This window comes from Bos mutus, chromosome 6 (assembly GCF_027580195.1).
Source record: "Bos mutus isolate GX-2022 chromosome 6, NWIPB_WYAK_1.1, whole genome shotgun sequence".
In the NCBI taxonomy this organism is placed as follows: Eukaryota; Metazoa; Chordata; class Mammalia; order Artiodactyla; family Bovidae; genus Bos; species Bos mutus.
This window is the reverse complement of record NC_091622.1, coordinates 33,007,418-33,023,769: the sequence shown is the minus strand read 5'-3', so window position 1 is coordinate 33,023,769 and position 16,352 is coordinate 33,007,418.

Sequence of the window (16,352 nt, the reverse complement as noted above, 5' to 3'; positions counted from 1 at the left end):
GGAGTGGGTTGCCATACCCCTCTCCAGGGAATCTTCCAGGCCCAGAGGTTGAACCTGGGTCTCCTGTTTTGAAGGCAAATTCTTTACCATCTAAGTCATCAGGGAAATTTCCTAACATTATACATTAGCAGTGCCAAATTTTTATTTTTTATATCTCAATTTGTGTCAAGTTCTTTTACCAATAGTTAAACCATAAGCATATCTACCAACTATTTTTTTTACAATAAATTTGATCTTGCTCAGAACCCACTTGCTCAGTACCAAGTAGTTTAGCCCAGAAGTATTTGTCAAAGATACCATTTTCCAGGTGTTTGTCCATGAAAAAAGAATGATGCCAGTTCACTTCATTTAAGACCTGACAAATTACCCACAGAAATTAAAACAATGAAAATTAATACAGAGTGGGTTTCTTCCACCTAAGTAAGTAATCTAGAATGTGGGATCTCATGATTCCTTCTAGAGAATGTGCAGTATAGCCCCATTGACTTCACTAGTTTAATCTAACAAACATATTTTTTCCTCCTGAAAACAAAATTGAAGACAAAGAGGCTTCCACATCTTATCAGCCTTTACAAAGATTACCTCATTCCTTTGGTAAGCTCAGGTCATTGTTATAAAATGCCATAGACCGGGTGGGCTTAACAATAGACACTTATTTCCCACAGCTTTAGAAGCTAAGACAAAGTTGCCAGCTGGTTCAATTCTTGGTTTACAGAGAGCTATGTTCTTCTCCTGGAGGAGGAAATGGCAATCCACTCCAGTACAAGCCAGGAGAACCCCATGAATAGTATGAAAAGGCAAATATATATATATATATATATATATATATTACTTCGAAGAAGAAGGCCCACACCCCCAGGTCTGAAGGTCTCCAATATGCTTCTGGGGAAGAGCAGAGGACAATTACTATTAATAATAGCTTTAGAAAGAATGAAGCAGCTGGGCCAAAGCAGAAACAATGCTCAGTTGTGAATGTGTCTGGTGGTGAAAGTAAAGTCTGCTGTAAATAACAATATTGCATAGGAACCTAGAATGTTAAGTCCATGAATCCAATTAAATTGGACCTGGTCAAGCAAGAGATGGCAAGATTGAGAATTGACATCTTAGGAATCAGTGAACTAAAATGGATGGGAATGGGCCACTTTAATTCAGATGACTGTTATTTCTACTACTGTGGGCAAGAATCCCTTAGAAAAATTGGAGTAGCCCTCATAGTTAGAAAAGAGATTGAAATGCAGTCCTTGGGTGCAACCTCAAAAGCAACAGAATGATCTCAGTTCATTTCCAAGGCAAACCATTCAACATCGCAGTAATCCAACTCTATACTCCATTCATTGATACCAAAGAGACTGAAGTTGACCAGGTCTATGAAGATCTATAACACATTCTAGAATTGACACCAAAAATCAGATGTCCTTTTTCATCGTAAGGAATCGAAATGAAGCAAGGCAAAGGCTAAGTTTTGTCAAAAGAACACACTGATCATAGCAAACACCCTTGTCCAAAAAACCAAGAGATTACTTTACACATGAACAATCAAGATGCTCAATACTGAAATCAGTTAATTATATTCTTTGCAGCTGAAGATGGAGAATTTCTATACAGTCAGCAAAAACAAGACCTGGAGCTGACTGTGACTCAGATCATGAGCTCCTTGTTGCAAAATGCAGGCTTAAATTGAAGAAATACAGGGAAAACAAGGCCATTCAGGTATGACCTAATTCAAATCCCTTATTATATACTAGAAAAGTGAAAGTCACTCAGTCGTGTTCAACTCTTTGTGACCCCATGGACTACACAGTCCATGTAATTCTCCAGGCCAGAATACTGGAGTGGTTAGCCTTTCCCTTCTCCAGGGGATCTTCCAAACCCAGGGATCAAACCCAGGTCTTCTGCATTGCAGGCAGCTTCTTTACCATCTGAACCACCAGGGAAGTCCAAGAATATTGGAGTGGGTAACCTATCCCTTCTCCAGTGGCTCTTCCTGACCCAAGAATCGAACCAGGCTTTCTTGCATTGCAGGCGGATTCTTTACCAGCTGAGCTAACAAGGAAGCCCTTATACACTAGAGATAATGGATATATTCAAGGAATTAGACCTGATAGAGTGCCTGAAGAAAACTGGGTGAAGATTCATAACACTGTACAGGAGGCAGTGACCAAAACCATTCCCAAGCAAAAGAAATGAAAGAAGGCAAAGTGGTTATCAGAGGAAGCTTTACAAATAGCTAAGGAAAGAAGTGAAAGGCAAGGGAGAAAAGGAACAATATACCTGAATACAGAGTTCTAGAGAATAGCAAGGAAACACATGGAGTTCTTAAATGAACAATGCAAAAAATAGAGGAAAATGATAGAATGAGAGAGACTAGACCTCTCCAAGAAAAATGGAGACATCAAGGAAACATTTCATGCAAGGATGAGCATGATAAAGGACAGAAATGGTAAGGACCTAACAGAGGCAGAAGAGATTAAGAAGAGGTGGCAAGAATACACAGAAGAACTACACAAGAAAGGTCTTTATGACCCAGATAACCACGATGGTGTGGTCACTCACCTAGAGCCAGACATCCTGGAGGATGAAGTCAAGTGGGTCTTAAGAAGCATTACTACAAGCAAAGCTAGTGGAAGTAATGGAATTCCAGCTGAGTTATTTCAAATCCTAAAGGATGACACTGTTTAACCACTACACTCAATGTGTCATCAACTTTGGACTGTGTGGATCACAACAAACTGAGGAAAATTCTTAAAAAGATGGGAATACAGACCACCTTACCTGTCTCCTGAGAAACCTGTTAAGATGCAACAGTTTGAACTGCTCATGTAACAATGGACTGGTTAAAAGTTGAGAAAGGACTCCTAAAAGGCTGTATATTGTTACCCTACTTATTGAGCCTCTAAGCAGAATACATCATGCAAAATGCTGGGCTGGATGAATCACAAGCTGGTATCAAGATTGCTAGGTGAAATATCAACAACCTTAGATATGCAGATGATACCATCCTAATGGCAGAAAGTGAAGAGTACATAAAGAGCCTCTTGATGAGGGTGAAAGAGGAGAGTTAAAAAGATGGTTTGAAACTCAACATTTTAAAAACTTAGATCATGGTCCCATCATTTCATGGTGAATAGAAAAGGAAAAAGTGGAAGCACTGACAGAGTTTTTTCTTGGGCTCCAAATTCACTGCAGATAGTGACTGCACCCATGATATTTAAAGACACTTGCTCTTTGAAGGGAAAGCTATGACAAACCTAGACAGCATATTAAAAAGCAGAGACATCACTTTGCTGACAAAGATCCATATAGTCAGAGCTATGGTTTTTCCAGTAGTCATGTACAGCTGTGAGAGTAGGACCAAAAAGAAGAAGGCTGAGTACAGGAGAATTGATGCTTTCAAACTGTAGTTCTGAAGAGGACTCCTGAGAGTCCCTTGGACAGAGAGACTATCAAACCAGTCAATCCTAAAGGAAACCAACCCTGAATATTCACTGGAAGGACTCTTGTTGAAGCTCCAATACTTTGGTCATGTAATGGGATGACCCAGCTCATTGGAAAAGACCCTGATACTGGGAAAGATTGAAGACAAAGGAAAAGGAGGCAGCAGAGGATGAGATGGTTAGATAGCATCATCAACTCTATGCACATAAGGTTCATCAAAACTCTGGGAGATAATGGAGGACAAAGGAGCCTCGCATGTTGTAATCCATGGGGTTGCAAAGAGTCAGATATGACTTAGCAACTGAATAACAACAACAATGTTCTTCTCACTGTTTTCTCACATGGCCTAAAGTAAACAAGCTAAGGTCTTAAACAATCACTAATCCTGCCATGAAGTGCCAGGTTCATGGCCTTGTCTAAATCTAATCACTTTCCAAAGTCCTGACCTCCATGCCCTATTACACTGAGATTAGGACTTCACGTATAAACTTGGGGAAAACACAAACATCCAGTGCACAGCATTCATTTTCATCCTAGTAAGTTTACTATTGTTTTACTCTTTTCACAGATGACATCAGAAAGGTTAGGTAATTTGCCACACAACATACATGGTTAACTAAACTGGATTTCATGGCTGACTTTATTTTTCTGGGCTCCAAAATCACTGCGGATGGTGATTGCAGCCATGAACTTAAAAGACGCTTACTCCTTGGAAGCAAAGTTATGACCAACCTAGACAGCATATTGAAAAGCAGAGACATTACTTTGTCAACAAAGGTCCATCTAGTCAAGGCTATGGTTTTTCCAGTGGTCATGTATGGATGTGAGAGTTGGACTGTGAAGAAAGCTGAACGCTGAAGAATTGATGCTTTTGAACTGTGGTGTTGGAGAAGACTCTTGAGAGTCCCTGGGTCTGCAAGGAGATCCAAACAGTCCATCCTGAAGGAAATCAGTCCTGAATATTCATTGGAAGGACAGATGCTGAAGCTGAAACTCCAATATTTGGCCACCTTATGCGAAGAGTTGACTCATTTGAAAAGACCCTGATGCTGGGAAAGATTGGGGGCAGGCGGAGAAGGGGACGACAGAGGATGAGATGGTTGGATGGCATCACCGACTCAATGGACATGGGTTTGTGAACTCCGGGAGTTGGTGATGGACTGGGAGGCCTGGCACGCTGCGGTTCATGGGGTTGCAAAGAGTCAGACACAACTGAGTGACTGAAATGAATTGAACTGAAACTGGATTTCATATCCCTTGATCTTTCCATTTATACTATGCTTATGTCCAGAGTTAGGCTTCCTCCCAAGGAGGCAGAGTGATTCAAGCATATATGTGATGCCTCAATTTCCTATACTCCTAAAATTCTAATGCTATTGCTAGCAAAGAAAATCTGAACGTTGATCTATTTTAGTAAACCAGAACACTACCCCTTCCAAAGCTTTTAAGAACAATTATTGATGTTTAGATCAATAAATGTAGAATCCTGAGAGGAAAGTACTTACTATATTTCAAGTTTACTTCTCAAAAATCTGACATCCTAATTTTCTTTCTTTGATGGCAATTGGGAAAAATAGTAGGAAGTAATTTCATGCTGTATTTTTAAAGTAGAGAGCCAATAAAGTGTTCAGCATAAGGAAAACATATAATAAATGAAAAATAACCTAGTTATCAGATTTCATAACTATTTATTTCCCTTATTTTCTGAGGACACTGGTACAAATATCATTGAATTTAACAGGCTTGTATTTCCTTATTTACATTTTTTAAGAAGATAATTACAAAATTAGTCTAAATTTTCTATCTAGGGATAAAATTATAAGTCATTTTAAATTTCTTCAATATTCAGAAAGAATTGAAATTAAATGGGAAATACTAATTTATTTGCTCTACATTTTTAAATTCATTTTATTTTATAGTTAACCATATATACCTAAATACTGTCTGAATAAGATATAATCCTACCATGAATTGTGTCTTCCAAAGTCTTATTTTCATAAATTCAAGAGAATTGGAATATTAACTAGATCCTATTTTTAAGAGGAAAAGGACAAGTTTAGTATCCTAATAATTTGTGTTTGAGATTATTAACATTTATAGTAATATTTTCTATTCATCAAAACTAATATTTTGATGAGACATAATAAAAATTACTCGAAAAATTAAAATTTTTAGTAATACTGAATACCCTAGTATTCTTTTGAAGCTGTTAATTTTCCAGTAAGAATAGTGATTTCACTTAATGTCAATTTTGCCATTTGATAGTATTTCAAGAAAAGACTGATACACTGAAGCATGATGATCACAAAAATATGCATAATGCCTCTGAAAAATAAATTTTAAAAAGTATGTTGTGTGGTACCTGACTACTTTTATTATGACATTAATTTGTTCTGAACCTGTCTTGGTGATAGACTGGTTTACACATGTATTCACACTAGGCATAAAGGAGTACGGTTTATTTCTAGATTTTTGAAGTTATGCTTATGGGGAAAAGACAAATCAGCCACTTGCTTCATCAGCTAGTTGACTTCTACTTCCCCATCCTTTACTACCATGCTTCTTTATTTCTGATATACAATCATAAAATACAGTATCTCAGAGGCCATTGAGAGAATATGATACTATTATTTCATTTCAATACCAGTGTGGAATCTCTTACTCTGGACTATATTCTTTATCTTCATTTTTTACAACTGGGCAGAATTCAAAATATATGTGAGAATGTTTTGACTTAATGAAACTATTTTACATTTTTTGAACAGAAAAAATACAAAATTATTCTAAATTCTCTCTCTCATACACATGCACACAGACTTTTCTAAAATGGCGGAAAGACTGATGAGTCAGAATGGCTACTCAAGCATTTGAAACAGTGCATGAATATGTATCCATTTGGCATCCATAGCAGCCAATAGTGAAGAAGTCAATGGCATCCCACTCCAGGACTCTTGCCTGGAAAATCACATGGACGGAGGAGCCTTGTAGGCTGCAGTCCATGGGGTCGCTCAGGGTCGGACACAACTGAGCGACTTCACTTTGACTTTTCACTTTCATGCATTGGAGAAGGAAATGGCAACCCACTCCAGTGTTCTTGCCTGGAGAATGCCAGGGACAGGGGAGCCTGGTGGGCTGCCGTCTATGGGGTCGCACAGAGTCGGACACGACTGAATTGACTTAGCAGCAGCAGCATCAAGCAGCCATTAGGCAAGAACATACACTTAAAATGCTGCCGCAATCTCTCAAAAGCACACCTTTAACTATAAAATAGTGCATCAGGTATTCTCCAATATGCACCAGATATTCTCTGCAACTTCAGAGTAAATGATTCCTCTTTGTTCTGTACTTTATATATTGTGATTTTAAAAAGCTGAGATGAACCTGTATGATATATTTTTAAAATTTATATGTGGTATGATATTTATGGTTTAAAAGTCAAGCCATTTTCCTGACAGTGGGAACAGTTCCTCTTTGATTCTAACCTCTATTTTCTATAAAGACTATCAAGAAGCACTGTATTGATTTTTAAGTTAAATTAGTGAAGGTATTAAATTTTAGGGGTTATTTTGAGAACTTTATGAGAACACAAAAGCTCCAAATCTCAATTCTGTTGGCAAACAATTTTGTTACAAATTCTTTGGTTATGATTAAAATCAATCAGTACTTTCTTATAGGTGAATTATACAGATATTTCTCCTTACAATTTCAATTATAAGATGATTATATAAAATATTTAAAATGGAACCTTGATGTGTATAGTTTCTAAACATTCTTTCAAATATTTTCCTTTTAAATCTTATTTTAATTGACTCTTACATATCCCATTCCATTTTATGCTTCCTATTTCTCTAACATAATAGATGCTTTGACATTCATAGAGATATTAGCAACAGACCAGGCATAATAGCACTAAATGTGCTATAATGAAGTGACAGTGAATATCATGGATTAAGGAAGGTTTGAAAATCAAATCACATTTTAGAAAATGATTATGAAAAGGAGGGACAATCTATACATAGAAAGTTAATTTAATTATAATTTAGCCAAGTGTAGGACTTGGTTTAGTCTCATTTGCTGGTCTCCCCCAGACCCCTAATTTCACAAAAGGAGAGCATAATGCTTCATTTATAAGTACTGCTAACAAAAATCTTTTAAAAAACACACAAAAAAATGGTACTAGAAGATGCTTTTGCACATTTTGATTTTGCTAGGCTTTGGGTTAATACTATTTATTTTTCCTTTCATGTGGAGCAGGAAATGGCAACCCACTCTAGGATTCCTTCCTGGAGAATCCCATGGACAGAGGAACCTGGAGGGCTACAGTCCATGGGGTACAAAGAATCAAACATGACTGAGCAACTAAGCATGCATGCGTTCCTTTCACAGGTTCTTACATGTAAAAAAGGAAATATTTCAATAAGGTCAACTTTTAGCTAGAAACCATACTGAAGTTATTCTTATTTCTTATGCCAGTTTGGACTCTACATTATTTATTTTCTAGTAAAGGAGACCTGGACAGAAGGAGGATATACATATGAACTCAGTCTTAAAGTCTGATAAACAGTGGAATATAACCACATCCCCAAAATTCACCTATATGGCTGACATTAAAGAATCTATAGTACATCATTAGCTCAGGGACAGATAAGAGTTTCATTCTTACACAAACAGAAGATGGCTCAAAACCATGCCCTGATAGCTTTTAGATCCCAACATCACTGGTGCTTTTGTTTTTAGTTGCTAAATCGACTCCAACTCTTTTACAACCCCATGGACTGTAGCCCACCAGGCTCTTCTGTCCATGGGATTTCCCAGGCAAGGATACTGGAGTAGGTTGCCATTTCCTTCTCTAGGGCATCTTCCTGACCTAGGGATCAAACTCACATCTCCTGCTTGGCAGGCAGATTCTTTACTCTGAGCCACCAGAGAAGCCCAAATATCGCTTAAATTGAGTGAATTTGAGAAAACTATAAATTTTATAATCACTGTTTTATATTTAAGCTCTAAAATATTTATTGTTAAATAAAGCATGCCTAATATACAGAGACTTCCATGTTGCTAAAAACTGTGAATTTAAAAATTTTAAACAGTATATAAAATGATTGCCTTGTATATGGAAATGAAAATGAAAAGCTGGCATTTATAACTGCCTAAGAATAGACACTGACTAGTGAAATTATGTTATTTTACATGTTGGTGAAATTAAAGTAATAGTTTAATATCTTAGTAGAACACAAGAAGTTGATGCAGAATATTTGTAGGTCAACTTAAACAATCCAACATTGATTATTCAATGAGAGTTACATCAGTCCCTACTTTCAGAAATAAGGGCTGAATAGATGCTTCCAGAGGAATTTTTTATAATGAAACTCAGGAATCAATGCAGTCATTCACATCAACTCATCCACATGACAGGTAAGCCTATTACATGAATCAGGACAATCATGCTATTACATTAAATATAAAATGGAACTCAATGAAAACATGCAAAGTGGTTTTGCCCCAAAGATGACTGTATTTGTCTTTCAAAGGTGTGTGAATAAATAGAAAAGAAGTATTCACATTATTAGTAATATAGGTTCAAATATTTATAGTCTTTGAGCTGCTCATCTGCAGAAGGTGATAAAATAATTTTCTAAGATATGTAATGATAGTATATTATGATGAAAAGAAACTACTTCCTCTTACCAGTATTGGTAATGGATTATTCATGCTGTGCGTAGCTGATTAAAGATGGCAGAAAAATGTCACTGCTTAACATTTGAGAAGTATATCATATAGAGGAGAGGAACAAACAAATGGCCAAAGTCTTTGCTATTTTGTTTTTGTTATATTCTAAAGAGTCAGGATATTTCAATTCTCTCTCTCCAATAATTCCTTAATGAGATATCAGGTTTATAAATTACCTCCTGATAAGAAGAGTGGCAAGAATACCCAGAAGAATTATACTAAAAAAGATCTTCATGACCCAGATAATCGTGATGGTGTGATCACTCACCTAGAACCAGACATCCTAGAATGTGAAGTCAAGTGGGCCTTAGGAAGCATCACTACAAACAAAGCAAGTGGAATTCCACTTTGAGGTATATAAAATCCTAAAAGGTGATGGAATTCCAGTTGAGGTATTTCAAATCCTAAAAGATGATGCTATGAAAGTGCTGCACTCAATGTGCCAGCAAATTTGGGAAACTCAGCAGTGGCCACAGGACTGGAAAAGGTCAGTTTTCATTCCAATCCCAAAGAAAGGCAATGCCAAAGAATGCTCAAACTACCACACAATTGCACTCATCTCACACAATAGCAAAATTCTCCGATCCAGGCTTCAACAATACATGAACCGTTAATTTCCAGATGCTCAAGCTGGATTTAGAAAAGGCAGAGGAACCAGAGATCAAATTGACAACATCCGCTGGATCATTGAAAAAGCAAGAGAGTTTCAGAAAAGCATCTATTTCTGCTTTATTGACTATGCCAAACCCTTTGACTGTATGGATCACAACAAACTGTAGAAAATTCTTAAAGAGAACACCTGACCTACCTCTTGAGAAATCTGAACGCAGGTCAAGAAGCAACAGTTAGAACTGAAAATGGAACAACAGACTGGTTCCAAATCAGGATAAGAGTATGTCAAGGCTGTATATTGTCACCCTGCTTATTTAACTTATATGCAGAGTACATCATGAGAAATGCTGGACTGGATGAAGCACAAGCTGGAATCAAGATTGCCGGGAGAAATATCAATAACCTCAGATATGCAGATGACGCCACATTTACGGCAGAAAGCGAAGAACTAAAGACACTCTTGATGAAAGTGAAAGAGGAGAATGAAAATGTTGGCTTAAACTCAATATTCAGAAAACTAAGATCATGGCATCCAGTCCCATCATTTCATGGGAAGTAGATGGGGTAACAATGGAAACAGTGGAAACAATGGAAACAGTGAGAGACTTTATTTGGGGGGGCTCCAAAATGACTGCACCAAAGAAATTAAAAGATGCTTGCTCCTTGGAAGAAAAGTTATGACCAACCTAAACAGCATATTAAAAAGCAGAGATATTACTTTACCAACAAAGGTCTATCTAGTCAAGGCTATGGTTTTTCCAGTAGTCACATATGGATGTGAGAGTTGGACTATAAAGAAAGCTGAGCACTAAAGAATTGATGCTTTTGAACTGTGGTGTTGGAGAAGACTCTTCAGAGTCCCTTGGACAGCAAGGAGATCCAAGCAGTCCATCCTAAATGAAATCAGCCCTCAGTATTCATTGGAAGGACTGATGATGAAGCTGAAACTCCCAATACTTTGGCCACCTGATGGGAAGAACTGACTCATTGGAAAAGACCCTGATGCTTGGAAAGATTGAAGGCGGGAGGAGAAGGGGATGACAGAGGATGAGATGGTTGGATGGCATCACAGACTCAATGGACATGAGCTTGATTAAGCTCAGCGAGTTGGTGATGGACAGGGAAGCCTGGCATGCTGCAGTCCATGGGGTCACAAAGAATTGTACATGACTGAGCAACTGGACTGAACTAAAGCCTTCTCTCAATAACATGTGCATGCAAGTCTTAAAGCCTAGATTACTAATAATAGATTAATTTTCCATTGAAGTTTCTATAGACCTCCTCCATGCTTTAGGGCAGGTAAAATAAAAAATGAATAAAAGATTCAAGATTAATAGGGTTGCAATGACTCAGAGAATCTTCCTCTTTTAATCTTTATTAAGGACAATTTTAGTGGTCCTGAATTAAGCAATTCTGTTAACTTTACTAGACTTCCTTGGTGGCTCAGATGGTAAAGCGTCTGCCTACAATGTCGGAGACCCAGGTTTAATTTACTACAGTGCATGTATAACCAGCTAGGTTTATGCATATGCAACCCCCCTATATGTATGGTTCCCTACCATCTGCCAAATTGTGTGCTCTGAAGTTAAGACAGAAGGACAACATTATGATTTATCTTAGGGCTTCCCTTGTGGCTAAGCTGGTAAAGAATCTGCCGGCAATGCGGGAGACCTAGGTTAGATTCCCGTGTTGGGAAGATCCCCTGGAGAAGGGAAAGGCTACCCACTCCAGTATTTTGGCCTGGAGAATTCCATGTACATGCCTGAGCAACTTTCACTTCACTTCACTTCAGGAGCTCTGTCTCTTGACCTGAAATGGATTCTTATTAATTTCAATAATGCCTAATAATAACTGAGTGATGGGGTGTGTGTGTGTGTGTGTGTAAGAGAGAGAGAGAGAGAACACACAGAAAAAGAACATTACACACATTCAGGCACCATTATGTTTTCTTTTTTTGATGTTACCACAGCATGTGGGATCTTAGTTCCCAGACCAGGGATCAAACCCATGCCCCGCTGTGGTGATGGCCACTGGGCCACCAGGAGATACTCTGCAGGCACTATGTCAGTTTGTTAACATAAAAAATAAACATTAACTTAAAAAAAAAAGTGAAATAATGAATTTTCTTATTTAATCCTCACAACAAACTTAGGATAGACATTCACATTATTATTCCTACTTTACTTTTGATAACAATAAGGATTATGGATTTCTCCCAAGTCACATGGCCAGTGAGGGGTGTAGACAGCTGCAATATCAGATACTGCTGTTCTATAAACACAGAGAGAGCAAAATTATTTCTTCCAGAGTTACTAAGAAAGGTTTCTAAATAATCTGAGCAGTCGGCTTATATTTGAAACAGAAGTTTGAGACAGAAAAATAGGAGCATTTCAAGTTATCTTAGTGATGACATACCTGCATAGCATAGGAAAAATGGCCACTGAAAACAGACTTTGGAGTGACAAAGTGACTCTGAACCTTGGCTGCATAGATCACTTGTTACATGGACTTGGCACAATTCTCTAATTGTATAAATCTCAAATGTTCTCATATGTTAAAATTCTTTCCACAAAAGTTTACTTTAAAGATTAAATTAGATAATATATATGAGAAAACCTATCACAACAATTCACATTTATCATTCTAAAACTTTGTCATTCATTTTGTATACTGTAGTTGTTCTTTCCACAAAAGGTTACTTTAAAGAGGGATGGTATGGGGAGGGAGGAGGGAGGAGGGTTCAGGATGGGGAACACATGTATACCTGTGGCAGATTCATTTTGATGTTTGGCAAAACTAATACAATTATGTAAAGTTTAAAAATAAAATAAAATTAGAAAAAAAAATGTTAAAAAAAAAAAGATCAAATTAGATAATATATATGAGAAAACCTATCACAACAGCCCACATTTATCATTTGTAACTTTGTACTTCATTTTGTATACTGTAGTTGTCCTACAGAATCTCTGTGGGTTTTCAGCTATTAGAAAAGCACATGGCTTTGTCCAATCTTACAAAGCAGACTTACAAGGCACTGAATTTCTTTTTATTTGGAATATCATCAATATGACTAAGTGTGCAAGCTTTTCATTGTATTCACAAACCAACTCCTAGAAATAACTCACAAGATGACTGCTTAAGATTTGGTTCACAGCAGTGCTAGAAGGAAGGGGTTAGGACTATAGACAGTGGACCAAGTCACTTACAATTACAACTCACAGCTTAGGATCAAAAGGGCAAAAATTTCTACCAATCTTGCAAAGAGTAGTTAATTCCCAAATTATATAATTATTCTAGAAACTTGAAAAAAAAAAACCAAAGCAACCAAGTACTGTTTCTAAGATTATTATTAATCTGCTTCCAAATTAAGGATAATATAGACCCATTTTACCTATGAACAAGAAGAAAAATAAAATTTTAGATATATTTTGGAAGAAATATCCCAAATATTAAATAATTGAATCAACATTTAACAAAATAGATCATAATCCTGAAGGTTTCATATGAAGAATGCAAAGATGTGTTTTCAACATCAGAAATATCAGCATAACCCATCATAAAATATTAGAGGGGAAAAGAGTACATAATTATTTAATTACTGTCTAAAAATACTCGATGATTAACCCATATTTATGATAAGAAACATAACTAGCTAAAATTGAAGAAACTTTCTTAAGTAAAACATAATTGACAGATTATCTGTTTTAGCACCAATGCATACAGCTCTTGGAAATTACGGTTCCAAACCTTACAACAAATAAAAGTTAAACAAGCTGGAAATGCATGATATTTATTGTATCAAAGTCAAGAGAATTAGGTTGCAAGGCAAACAGCAACCCTGCGCTGTGAAAACAGTCAAATCCAGAGAATCACAGCCACTATCAGTTTGCCTGGAGCAGATACCACCTGAGAATACTTCAATTGTAATTTTAATAACGTGTTAGAGTTTGAGTATAGATGAACATAAGTAAGATAGAAGAAACTCATTGCAACACAATCGGGAGGATCTCACACTTTCATGAATACATGAATTTTACATCCAAGAAATCTACCAAGTTCTTATGATAAAGATCCAGGAATGATCTCGTGGCTCAGGTTGGGGAGAAGAAGGATTATTATCGTAAAGTATGCCCAGTGCATTCTCTCTAACAAAGTCTATTCTCCAGGGAAAAAGATGTTACTGGAAATTTGTACCATCTGGGGGAAGGTGCTTCTTGCACTCCAGTTCCCTTGAGGTTTTCTGTCCTACTTAAGAGGTGGGAGAAGCTAAGAAATTCTTGTGAAGTTCACAGTCCAGGAATAAAGGACTGAGATTTCATCATATCATAAAAGGCCTTCCCTGTCCCACAGTTTACCACTGCACCAACAGGGCTCCAAATAACTGTGGATTACAGCTGAAATTGCTGCGAAGTATAGACTCTTACAAAAGTCCTTTATTTGTTGAAGCCAAAGTCAACACTTGAGACAAAAACAAGGTCACTGAAGGAATTTGAAGCCTTTGATGACTATTGCTACAGAAAATAATAGATAGAGGCCATCTTAGCCAGATTAACACAAAATCTTTCACTACTTATCTCAATTCTTATTACCTAATATATCATGTATGGTGATTTAGTCAGTTTGAGCTGCTATAACAAAATACCATAATCTAGGTAGCTTATTGACAACAGAAATTTTTTTCTCACAGTTCTGGAGGCTGGAAATCTGAGATCAGGATGCAAGGAAGTCAGGTTCTGATGAGAATCCTCTTTCTGTTTGCATACGGCTGACTTCTAATTGTGTCCCCACATGGTGAAAGCAGAAAGACAGCTTTCTGAGGTGGTTTTTATAATGGTAATAATCTCATTCAACAGGGCTTCTTCACCCTCAGGTCTTAATTATCTCTCAAAGAGCCCTCCTCCTTTCCTAATACCATCACATTTGGGGTTAACATTTCAACATATGAACATTTCAACATAATGTTTCAACATATGAAACATTCAGTTCATAGTATCTGGCTTTCAACAAAAAATTATAAGGCATGCTAAAAGGTGAGGAAAGAGAAAACAATCTTTTTTTTTTTGAAGAGAGAAAGTAGCATCAGAAAGAGACTCAAATATAACACAGGCTTCAAAATTATTAGAAAGGCAATTGTAAAAAGCTAAATTAATATCTTAAGGGCTCTAATGTAGTACATAGACAACCTTCAAAATCAGATGGATAATGTATGCAGAGATACAGACACTCCAAAAAACAATTCAAAGGGAAATGCTAAAATATCAAAAACATTGGAGTGATGTCATCAAGATTGTGACATAGGTCATTCCTGATTTTTCTCCCCCTTTCAAAAACAACAACCATTCATGGACAGGACACCACTGATAGAATCCTAGAGCTTAGGAGGGACTCCGAGGCACCATTTGTACTACGAGACCAAGAAGGACTACCTTAAATGGTAAGAGGAAGAGCTACATGACGACAGCAATGCCCTCCCCCAGGCCCGCACAGCACCATGCCCAGAGGTCTTTCCTGAGCCTATGCTTCCTCCAGTGGGAAGAGAGAGCTCAGGGATGACATCCAGTCACCCAGCACTGTGGTTGGTTTGTGGGAGCCCCTACTCTGGATTCACCCCATGTGTGAAAGGGATGAATCCCAAAGGGATCTGCAGGGATCACTTGCTGGAAATTATGATTGAAATGGAGAAGGAAGGAGGTTCCATCCAGCTGGTTCCAGACCCTAGGTTCCATCCAGCTGCAACTCAACAGCAGGAAAGCTCATAACCAGCACTTGGATCTTGGTGAACTGAATTCCTACCAGCAGAGCCTAAGTAGTAGTGGCTTTGCTTATCTAAAAAACAGATCAATGGCACTATCTGACCCAGGGATTTGGCAGGGTGAAATCTGCCTAAATTGGGTCCCCAAATAAGAAGTTTTGCTAGATCTAGAGCCTCTTCTGCCCACATTCAGGCAGAAGAGCTGAGCCTTAGTCTCACCTGCTGTGGATCATGGCTCCCTATCCCTCCCAACCAGAAAACATTTGGGAAAATTAAGCAGTTGCCTGAAGTTGACCTTCTAAGTTCTACTCAGGCAGGAGCCAGAAACTGAGAACTGTGACCCTCAGCCTCATCTGACAGGAAGGGCTGATGAGAAACTGCAATTAACCCAGCAACCTTGAAGCCAAGAGATGAGCAAGCAGAGCTTATCACCACCAGAACCAAGCCAATGGTCATGTTTTTCATCAGGGAACTTGGAGCATGTGTTGCTTTAAGTCAAGACCACAAACAAAGAGTATCAATGGCCTTGGAGATGCCTTTCCTGCTGGGCATGGACAAGGAAACTAAATTCATAGCCCCACTTATTGCTGAATACAGCTTTCAGCATTCTTGAGCAGGGAACCTTACCAGAGCACATGAAAAACTCTGAAGCCCACCCAAAAGCCCTATTTATAGTGGCTTGAACAGAAAGAGGAGCCTCACCAGCTACAGTCCATAGGGTCACAAAGAGTCAGACATGACTGAAGCGACTTAGCATGCATGCGGTACATATATACAATTGAACATTTGTCACTAAAAGGAATGACACTGAATCATTTGGAGT